Raw genomic sequence first — 11,892 nt, forward strand, 5'->3', positions numbered from 1 at the left:
GGGACAAGGAAGTTAAGGGAAGTAGACCAAATAAAACAAAATTCCCTTGAATGTAACTTTTGCACCACCCCACCACTAGTTGTACAGTTTAAAGAGTCTCAATGATGTGAGAGGGAGAGAGTCAAAATAGCATTACCATCATTTAACAACAGTTTCTAATATTACCCAGACCTTAATAAGACCAATGAAGTCTTAGTTAAAAATGGTAACTAAAGTTTAATAAAGCAATATAATATTCTCTATTATTTAAGCAAATCCCATTCAAACCTTCTAGAGCTTCTTTAAGATTATTTATCCTAAAATAGCTTTAAAGTCCCTGAATGACTCAAATGGAAAGAGATCAAATAGCATTTCATGTGCCTTAAATATGACATAAACTCTTAGTGATTCTTATGTTTACGTTTTTGAAGTGAAATATATTGCATTTTATATGCATTTGTTCAGTATGCATGTAGATCATACAGTTTTGTAGAGTTAACCAAAACTCTAATGATGAACTGTAGTCCGGAGTTTCTATAAGTCTGCTTCTTAAAAATTGCCTTTGAAAACAATAGCTGAAGTCACCTATTAAATTAAATCATAAAGATACCACAGAGTTCAATTAAGATACAAAGTTTAGGGGTATCATAATTTCTGCTCCCTTAATGATACACCCACAAGAAAAATAAAATATTACTAAGATGGATACTTTGTCTGGAAGACTAGAAGTTAAAGTGTCAATATAGTTTGCCTGGTCCAAAGTGAAACCTCTGGAGTCTACAGAGTGGTGCTTGTCCCGGTTCTCATGCACTTCCATGAGTATGAACTGTGATGGAATGTCCTGAACAGCAAATGGCAGTCTCATCACTAATCAAGTCCTGGAATCTCACCATCAATTGCCATTCCACCATCTTGAAACAGATCCTACTAGTAACCAATGCTCCTGGAAGAAGGAAGTAAATTAAGCAGAGAGAACAGCGTGGCTGGATTTACACAGGAGGTTTGAATCTCAGTTTTGCTGATTGCTGGTTGTATTCTCGAATAAACCACTTAACCGTAGTTTTCTTATTTGTAAAATGGGATAACCATATCCACCCCATAGGTTTGTGGTGATTGAAAGGAATTTTATATATGAAAAAGCACCTGTACGTAGTAGGCACTCAACAAATGGTAGTTATTACTATTCTGAAAAGAAAAAAAACAAAAGTAGGTCCTTTAAGTTTCCAACCCTATTTACATTAAAACCCTTTGGGTTATAGTTTCTGTGTGGTTCCCAGGTGACTATATGTCTGTGCCAAGCTTCTTCTAATCCCAATCCACGTCCTGTAAGCATAGCACCCTCCCTCTTGCCTCCAAGTCCTCACTTATACCATGTGAGCCACTTGATCCAAATGCCTCTCTACCTGCCCACCCACCTATCATCTCCTGAGACTCAGCTCAAGCGACACATGCAGTGGTGCACTAGGAAACCAACTCCCCAGAATGAGCCCAGATTTGCAGAGTTTGCTAATTGCCATGATGTCAATATTCCCACCATAGCTGACTTCGAGCTACCAAAGATTTAACAACTGGCTAACAAAATTCCTGGTTATTCTCCCTAAGTGTGAGAAGTCACTTAATGACTTCCTTCCAACAAGTACAGTGTGGAAACACAGGGAATAAAAAGTAAATTTACAGTGAGGAAATCTAACAGATACTACCTCAGCCAGGTGATCAAGATTAATGTCAACGGTGGTAAGTCATGTTGGTAGTGTATACACTGACATGATGAGATGACAATGGCACTTTACCTCTGGGGTCTTCCTCCCCAAAAATATATAACCCTAGTCTAACTGTATTAGTCTGTTTTCACACTGCTATAAAGAACTGCCTGAGACTGGGTAATTTATAAAGGAAAGAAATTTAATTGATTCACAGTTCAGCATGGCTGGTGAAGCCTCAGGAAACGCAATCATTGGCAGAAGGCAAAGGAGAAGCAAGGCACCTTCTTCACAAGGCACAGCAAGAAGTGCCGAGTAAACGAGGAAGAGCCCCTTATAAAACCATCAAATCACCAGACACAATGGCTCACGCCTAAATTCCCAGCACTTTGGGAGGTCAAGGCGGGTGGATCACCTGAGGTCAGGAATTCGAGACCAGCCTAGCCAACCTGGTGAAACTCCGTCTCTACTAAAAATACAAAATTTAGCTGTGGCGGGTGCCTGTAATCCCAGCTACTCAGGAGGCTGAGGCAGGAAAATCACTTGAACCCGGGAGGCGGAGGTTACAGTGAGCCAAGACAGCACCATTGCACTCCAGCCTGGGTGACAGAGCGAGACTCTGTCTCAACAACAACAGCAACAACAACAACAAAACTGTCGGATCTTGTGAGAACTTACTATCATGAGAAGAGCATGGGGGAACCGCCCCCATGATCCAATTACTTCCTACTGGATCCCTCCCACAACATGTGGGGATTATGGGGATTATAATTAAAGATGAGATTTTGGTGGGGACACAACCAAACATATCACTAAGCATGAAAAAACATACAAATCTCAGTTGAGGGGAATTCTACAAAATACTTACCAATATGCCTGAAAACTGTCAAAGTCATAAAAAACAAGTTAAGTCTGAGAAACAGTCACAGCCAAGAGGAGCCGAAGGAGAAATGACAACTAAATGTAATGTGCTACCCTGGATGGAGTCCTGGAACAGAAAAAAGACACTAGGTAAAAACTAGGAAATAAAGTATACTTAAAAAAATTTACTATGGACTTTAGTTAATAATAATGTTAATAATAATGTATCATGTGGGTTTATTCATTGTAGCAAATATATCACACTAATGTGAGTTATTCATCATAGGGGAAACTGGATGCAAAGCATATGGGAACTACAGCCATTTTTCTGTAAATCTAAAACTGTTCTAAAATTTAAAATGTATGTTAAAAATATTCTGAATATGGCAGGGCTTAGTGGCTCACTCCTGTAATCCCAGCACTTTGGGAGGCTGAAGCAGGTGGATCACAAAGTCAGATGTTCAAGAACAGTCTGGCCAACATAGTGAAACCCATCTCTACTAAAAACACAAAAAATTAGCCGGGTGTGGTGGTGTGCGCCTATGGTCCCAGCTACTTGGGAGGCTGAGGCAGGAGAATGGCGTGAACCTGTGAGGTGGAGCTTGCAGTGAGTCGAGATCACGCCACTGCACTCCAGCCCGGGCGACAGTGTGAGCCTCTGTCTCAAAAGAAAAGAAAAGAAAAGAAAATATATGTATATATACCTGTCCATCTCTCTGGGGTGCACGGCCCTGGGGAGCATAGTGCAAGCTTTCCTCACCCGTGCATCCCCAAAGCTCCTTACAACGAGGGTGCAGAGTAAATGCCATAGTGTTGAACCTGTGGTCTGAACTAAAATATACTGGGGAGTAATTCGCCAAGAACATTCAGCTTAACTCTCTTTTCTCCTCTTCCCATCTGGTTTCTGGTCAAGTACAGGAGATTCCAGCATAGGAACTTAGAGCACGGCTTCTAGCTGGAATGCCTAGTGCCTGGTGAAAGTCCTGCCTTGTTGCTTTTCCAGCTCTGCGGTCCTGTGCAAGTTGTATAATTTCCCTGGGCCTCAGTCTCTTTGTAAAATGGGAGTGATCATGCTATCTTCATCATAGGTTTATGGGAAGACTAAATGAATGAATCCGTGTAAAGTTATTGGTATAGCGTCTGGCCTACGGCACAGCCTCTGGGGGAGTTGGCTCTTATTATCCCATCCATTGTTCCTCACTTGAGCCTCAAGGGTTTCTCAAGTGAAGCACTGCATTGAGCTCTTGGCTCAGCTTCAGGGCACCTTAGATCTTCCTTAGTCACCCTCTGGTATCCTGAATCCTCCTATTAAATTGATGTATACATTCTGGCCATTCTTTTTTAGACACCTTTGAACCTGCAAACCGCCAACTTCTCTTTTATTTTAGCTTGAAATCACCACTAGGCATGAATTGGTGAGAACTGTCACACAAACATGCCTCCGTTTACTCAGGAACTCAAATATTTAGATTCTAAAAGGAAGTGCAACTTTTTCTTTGCTCTCTCTCTCTTTAGCCACCTGGGAGGAGCTGGAGGACGAAGAACTTCACAGAAGTATGGAGTCCCAAAGAAACAGCTTCAGGAACTGAGGAGAGCCAGAAATTTAATATATTTAGGGCTCCCTTGTGAAAACACAAAAACAAAAATAAAAATGCCTCCCGCTGCCTCGACATCTCTATTCCACTGATGCCCCGACCATTCTTTTGAAAAACAAATGGAAAAAGTGAAGTGAAGTGTTGATGACAGTCACTGGGGAGTTAGAGGAAGGCCCTGTTGTGGAAGAGGCCTGCTGTTTCACAAAAGACGAGTTTTGTCTTGACTGATATGCCCTTAAAAACAAAACCACAAGTAAACTCTGGTGGGGGGGGGGGGGTGTGCACACGTGTGTGTGTGTGCGCGCACATGTGCACGGTCATACATGCTAATGGATGAACAGGAGGTGGGGCTCTGCACTGTCTGGATTTGATTTGCAGGATTATGAATTGTCTTGAATATTTTGGGAAAAGTTTGAGGATTTGGTGGATATTTGAGAATTAGAAGTTTTATTTGAGGAGCATTTAAGTACTGAGTTGGTTATCTGGTAAACATTTAGACTCTGTCCTTAGCTACTTTCATGAGTCTCCTTTCTTTCCAGAAAGTTTGAAGTTCTTTAAAAGAAACATTTGTTCCTGAGATTCAAGGGTGGTGATGAGTGTAGTCTTAACTGTAAAGGAAAGAAAAAAGTGAAAAATCTCAAACATTGCTTGAAATTTTTACACTAGATAGTCATACATTCCACTCTGAAAATATAAGATTCTGTATTTTGTATACATATTTAAAACATCATACTAATTTCTGGACTACATGCAACAATGTTTTTCTTGTAAAAAATCTTTTAAAACTAATTTAATAGATATGATTGGTGTCTCATTTTAATCTTCTTTGATTACTAAGGAGGCTACACATTTTTCTATGTGTTTATTTCCTTTCCTATAAATTGTTTAGTCATGTTGTTTTCACATACATATTTTGGAATTTAGGAGTTCTTCCTTAGCAACTTGTAAGTCCTGTTTTTTTAATTACAGAATATTTCAGACATACGGAAAAGTAACAGATATATTTAAAGCTCCCTTTGTAACCTTCCCAGATACCATTTCCCACCCTCTCCTCCAGAAGTAATTTATCCACTTACAGTTGCTTTACATCTATTCCTTCCACATTTTAATATTTTTAGTCCTTGGTCATCTCTCTTTATATTTCTCTCTCTCTTTTTCTCACACACACATTTGTTAGTTTTTAAACTTTATATGACTGATAATATACTAAAGTTAGCATCCTGCAACTTACTTTTTAAAAACTCATTTTGACAAATTATACGATCAATTTTATTCATTTCAGTGGCTAAACTAAATTCCACTGTATGAATATAACATAAATTAGTTTTCCACTCTGAGAGAATCCATTATGTAATTACATATATTCACTTCATTTCTCATTGGTGTGTGTGTATATGTGCACACATACTATAAATATGTTTCTCTATGTCTTCTTATTTTATTTTTGTACAGAAGTGTAAAGTTTTTTATAAAGTTAAATCTGTTAATTCTGTCGCTGTGATTTCTTCTGTTGCTTCAAAGCATATAATGTGTTCACTCCTCCAAAAAGCTAACAAGTATTCATTCACATTTTCTTGTACTTTTTCTGAGATGCAAGAGTGGTGATGAGTGTAGGCACTTTGGGAGGCCAGGGTGGGCGGATCACTATGTCAGGAGTTCAAGACCAGCCTGACCAACATAGTGAAACCCCATTTCTACTAAAGATACAAAAATTAGCTGGGCATGGAGGCGCATGACTGTAATCCCAGCTACTCAGGAGGCTGAGGCAGGAGAATCACTTGAACCCAGGAGGTGGAGGTTGCGGTGAGGTGAGATCACACCATCGCACTCCAGCCTGGACAACAGAGCAAGACTCCATCTCAAAATAAAAACAGAAAAGAAAACGACAAATGAAAAATCTCAAACATCGCTCAAAATTTTTACACTAGTCATACATTCCACTCCAAAAATGTCAGATTCTCTATGTCATACACATATTTTAGAACATTATAGTAATTTCTGGACTATATGGGACAATGCTTTTTCTTATAACTTTTTTATTGACTTAATAGATGTGATTGAGATTTTTCTTTCTAAAGAATTAAACTTTTAATTTAATTATTTAGCTACACTTAAAATTGTGGAGTGGATAGAAACACACACATAAATCCTCTTCCTCCATATGCTATCCCAACAGGGTTTATTTAATTATATATTCCTTGGTTATAATTTCTTTATCACGAATTACATTTTGCATTGTTATATGTGATAAATTTATTTTTGGGCTTTCTATTCTATTTCATTGATATCTATGTTACTTCAGTATTTGGATCCTATTTTAATTATTGTTGTTTTAGAAAACATTTTCAGAGCTGATAGTCCCCGTAGTTTCTCTTTTTCAAAATTTTATTTGATATTCATACTTGCTTATATTTCTTATCAGTTTTATTAAAGTTTTATAGTGTTTCAGGGAAAATTGTGTTGAATTTTTCAACTGGGATTGTGTTAAAACTATGTTAATTGGGGGAGTGTTTACATTTGACTCTGCTTACTCTTCACTCCAAAACAGCTTCCAGTTGTCTTTGTCTTTTCTTTATATACAGTCATCTACCAAAAATGATGTTTTGACTGATTTGAAATATTTATTCATTTCACTTTGATTTCTTATCTTGTATTACCCCAAATTTCCAAAATAATATTAATGTTATTGAGGCCAACATTGTTCTGGATTTTTCAAATGAATGTGACAAATGTATAAATGTATCTTTGTATAATTTTGGATACTGGCTTATGGAAGTATCCTTTTTTTTTTTTTTTTAATGGAATCTTGCTCTGTCACCCAGACTGGAGTACAGTGGCATGATCTCAGCTCATCTGCAACCTCTGCCTCCTGGGTTCAAGCGATTCCCCTGCCTCAGCCTCCTGAGTAGCTGGGATTACAGGCATATGTCATCACACCTGGCTAATTTTTGTATTTTTAGTAGAAACGGGGTTTCACCATGTTGACCAGGCTGGTCTCAAACTCCTGACCTCAGGTGATCTGCCTGCCTCGGCCTCCCAAAGTGCTGGGATTACAGGCATGAGGCACTGCGCCCAGCCGGAAGTATCCTTCTTTTCTGTCATCCTGTAATGGTTTTATTTGAGCATCTATGAAAATGATCATATTCTCTCTTAGTGACTCTTATTAATACACATTTATGTCACTGTATTTAATACATTTCTCTAAATTTTAAGACCCCTGAATTTTTAGATCAATATATTTTATGTAATTGTTCTTTGTACTCAATATATAATGCTCAAGTCTGTTTCTCTGATTTTTGCATTTTTGAAACTTCTGTAGTTCTTGTTTATCTGTATTGATTGGGTTTGGTATCAGAATTGTGTTTGCTTTATACAATAATCTGTGTAGCTTTGCAGGTGTGTGGAGGGACATCAGTCAGTGTGACAGCTGCAGCTTCCTTCTGCCAATCTTACCGGTCTTAAGATTGACTAACTCTACCTATCTTACCGGTGAGTTTGGGATAGAACAGGCCCTGCCTCCTTGCCTCCTCCTGGGAGCCAGCCTGCCCACAGAGAACATGCTTTCTGAGCTATAACGCTCACCATATTTCACAGGGGCAGCCTCCATGTGGAGAGCACATGTTGATTCAGTGCTGCCTGAGCAGAGGGTGTGGGTAATTCAAACTCTAGGGTTTGGTGTTGAAAGATCTATGGTTGTCACTCATCTAAGCCACATCCTCAAATCCAGTATTTATTACTGATAAAGCTGTTCTTTTTATTTCCATCTGTCTAATTTCCTTGCCTCTCTCTTAATTAACTCTGACTTTCAGTGGGGGAAAAGGGATGTTACATATTAGTTGCTCAAACTCCAATAGTCTAACATGTTTAAAAGGATTTCCAGAAAGAGAAAATAAAATGGATGAAGGAAAAACAATATTCTAAAGATAATGTGGCGAAGGTTGCACAACTCTGTGTATGTACTAAAACTTTAAATGGTTGAATACTTTAAATGGTTGAATTTTATGGTATGTAAAATACATCTCAATAAAGAGATTTTTAAAAATAGCTAGAAACTTTTCAAAAGTAATGCAAATTACTGATTTTTTCAGAAATTACAATATAAATCAAAATGAAGTCATCCCTAGGTATATCATAGTGAAAGAGAAAAACTCTTTAGATATAGAAAAGATCTTAAAAGCTACCAGAAAGAAAGACAGATAATCTGTTTTTTTAATAGCTTAGCAGACTTCTCAGCAGCAAAATAGAAGCTAAAAGACAATGGAATCATATATGCAAAGTGCTGACAACCAGAGCCCTACCACCAGCTAAACCATCAGGTCAAAAGTCAGGGTGAAATAAATATCTTCTCAAAGTTGGAGATAATTTATCATTATTGCACCTTCACTGAATAAATCAAAAGAAAGCAGAAAGAAGGAAATAAGACAAGAGGAGAAATAGATGGAAGAAATAGAAAGTCAAAAGGAATCATCAATGCTAAGAATAGGTTTTTTGAAAAAAAAAAAACAGTTTTAAGACTTCTTTTAAGATTAACCTAAGAAAAAGAAAATGTGCAAATACAGAAAAATTGTGAATTAAAAGGGGGTATACGTAAAGGTAAAGAAAATATTTTTAAAATGTATGATGTTTAATAAGTTTATGCCACTAAATTTGAAAGCTACAAGGAAAGGATCATTAACTCTCAAAAAATATAAATTTTCCAAGCTATAGGTGAAATTAAATACTTGAATAGCTTATTAACTATTAAAAAACAATATCATTGGTTTAAAAACTTTCAATCATTCCAGGAACCAGTAACCCAACTATTACACAAACTGTTCCAAAGAGAAGAGAAAATGTCCCGTTATTTTCTCTATAGACTCTTGTGCTCACTTCACTTCTTGGCTATTTAGCTCTCTCCTCACTATCACTCTTTCCAGTATTACTCCTCTCTTAATTCTCGGTGATTCCAACATACACTCAGCAACCCTTCCAGTAGCCGAAATCCTCAGTGCCTTAAGCTCCTCTCCTCCAATGACATGGTCTTCCACCCCACCTCAGTCACTCACTTCCATAACTGGCACCCTCCACAACCTCAATTTCATGTATCTGCTCACTGACCACCACCTCCTCTTATCTTTCCAGCTCATTATTTCAGCACTCTGAATTTAATAAGCCCTTTGACCTACTATTCCCTTCCATTCCCCTCCTCCTACCACCTTTACAGCACCCATCATGCCCTGATGTTCTACCTTCCCACTGTTCCCAGCTGAATGTCCTCAGTACTCTTGCCCCTCTTTCCTTTAGTTATACTTACTCAGCCAAACTATGATTTAATTCAACTTTCCACCTACCCTGAGCCTGCAGAAGAAAAACATGCCAGCAGTCTAATGGGCTCATCTTAAATTCAGATTCACAAACCTCAAGTGAGCCCTTAATGCTCTAACGGGCTCATTTTAAATTCAGGATCACAAACCTCAAGTGAGCCCTAATGCTCCCTGGCAGACGTACTGTATTTCCTAATCCGTTTATCTCCTACTGTCCTACTTTTTATTTATTCTTACATTTTTGATACCTCTCCCCACATTCTCACTCATGGAAAACTTTGCTTCCCATCACACTGAGGAAACTGGAGCAATCAGAAGAGAATTTCATAAATTCCTACCACAACCTCTGCCCTCCTCCTAGCTGATGGGCCTCCACGTTGTCTTCTTAGTAGCTACTCCAAGTGAATGAGCCACTCATGCTCCCATCTGAAGTCAATCTCCCCACTTGGGTGGAACTAGATATTATTTCCTCTTACTTATGTGGAACTAGATATTATTTCCTTTTACTTATCTCAGGGCTAGTAAAGGACAGCTCTACAGCAATTTCTCTCTCTCTGTCCCTCTGTCTCTCTCTCTCCCTCTCCCTCTATCTATCTGTCTCTCTCTCTCTGGTATCATTGACTTTCCCATTCTACTGGATGGGAAATTTCCAAATTTCCATTAGCACATAAACATATGGTTGCTTCTCCCATCTTAAAAGAAACTTTCTCTTGTCCCCATGTCTCCAACCAGCTGTACCCTATTTCTCTGCTCACCTTTGTGGCAAAATTCCTTCAAAGTGTGGTCTGCACTCACTTCAATCCTTTCCTCCCACTCTCTGTGAAATAAAGATTCCCATCAGGTGTTCATTCTACAACACCCCGCTGAAGCCCCCTCTTTTTCAAGTCTTCCACATTGTTAATTTCATAAACTTGTACCTGCTCTCTTAGCAGTATTTAAACATAGTCAACTATTCCCTCATCCTTGATACCCTTTCTTCACATGGCTGCCAGGACGCTGCACTCTCCTGGTTTCCTATTACCTCACTATGCAGTCCTCAGTCTCCTTAGCTTGTTCGTCATCTCCTCCCTGACTTCTCAACATCGGAGTGCCACCAGCACTCAGCTCTTCTCTATCCATACTCATTCTTTTGTTGTTATCATTTAGTCACATGGCTTAACCTCCTACCAATATGCAACGATTATCAAATTTCTTTCTTTCTTTTTTTTTTTCTTTTAGACAGGATCTCATTCTGTCAACAGGCTAGAGTGCAGAGCAGCAATCTTGGCTCACTGCAGCATCAACATCCTGGGTTCAAGTGATCATCCCACCTCAGTCTCCCAAGTAGCTGGAATCACAGGTGCGTGCCATCACATCCAGCTAATTTTTGTATTTTTCGTAGAGACAGGGTTTCACCACGTTGCCCAGGCTGGTCTCGAACTCTGGAGCTCAAGCGATCTACCCACCTCGGTCTCCCAAAGTGCTGGGATTGCAGGTATGAACCACCGTGCCTGGCCCAGTTGCCAAATTTCTATTTCCAGCCCGTACCTCTCCCCTGTGCCCCATACTCATGTATCCAACTGCCTGATAGACATCTCCACTTAGTCAATTGCAACTTGAAACTTAACCTGTCCAAAACTGAATTTCTAATCTTTCCCCACATATACCACCCTAGTTCTCCCTGGCCCAATTATCACAGTGTATTTCTAGTAGCTCAACTCCAAAGCCTTATAGTCTAAAACTTTCTTTCTCCTATACTCCACATTCAATCCATCAGCAAATTCTGTTGAAGTCACCTTCAAGGTATGTCTAAAATCTGATCACTTATCCTCACCCTTATGCCACTTATCAGCCTAATTGAAAACAAACTACTTAATGAAGATGCCCTTGTAGTATAATTTATTTCTCTGGTCTTGTAAACCAGGAATAGAGGATCTCCTCCCCAGGACAGCCGCAGGGAAAAAGCATCCCACTTCACTTCTACTGCTAGCACCCAGGACTAAGCTTCTATCTCTTGCTGGAGTCCTGCAATAGCCTTCCTGGCTGGTCTCCATTCTTACCCTTCTGCAGTCAGAAGTCCTTTAAAAAGCTAGTCGAGTCATGATTTTCCTCTACTGAAACCTTCACAGGTCCATGAGGCAGAAGGTGTATACTACCCACATGCCCTCTCCGAAGCACCTCCTCCATTTCACCTCTGACCTCATCTGTCACCTCCTCCATCACTTCGCTCCAGCCTTGCCAGCCTACCAACTGTGTCTTAGATAGCCAGAGTCTTTGCTGTGGCTGCAGTTCTGCCTGGAGTTCTCTGCTCCAGACAGCTGCCTGGGTAATGCCCTCAATCAAGATTTTTACCTAAATGTCATGTTCTCAAATAGGCCTTTTCTATGAAAAAAATCTCAAGTAACCCCAGCACCACCACGGCCATGCTCCTAGTCACCAAACCCAACCTTCATTTATTCACACACTATGCAATTC

The 11,892-nt window shown here is 39.3% G+C and overlaps 1 long non-coding RNA gene across 1 annotated transcript in view; it reads left to right on the plus strand.

The window, feature by feature from the left end:
- The window catches only part of LOC139363850 (uncharacterized), a 51,100-nt gene extending 46,777 nt beyond the window's left edge, over positions 1 to 4,323 (plus strand). Inside the window, exon 3 of the long non-coding RNA XR_011624918.1 lies at positions 4,056 to 4,323. This is a non-coding gene — a long non-coding RNA (uncharacterized lncRNA). The remainder of the gene's footprint in view (positions 1 to 4,055) is intronic.
- Positions 4,324 to 11,892: the final 7,569 nt, after the last annotated feature.

This window comes from Macaca nemestrina, chromosome 6 (genome assembly GCF_043159975.1).
Source record: "Macaca nemestrina isolate mMacNem1 chromosome 6, mMacNem.hap1, whole genome shotgun sequence".
Lineage (NCBI taxonomy): Eukaryota > Metazoa > Chordata > Mammalia > Primates > Cercopithecidae > Macaca > Macaca nemestrina.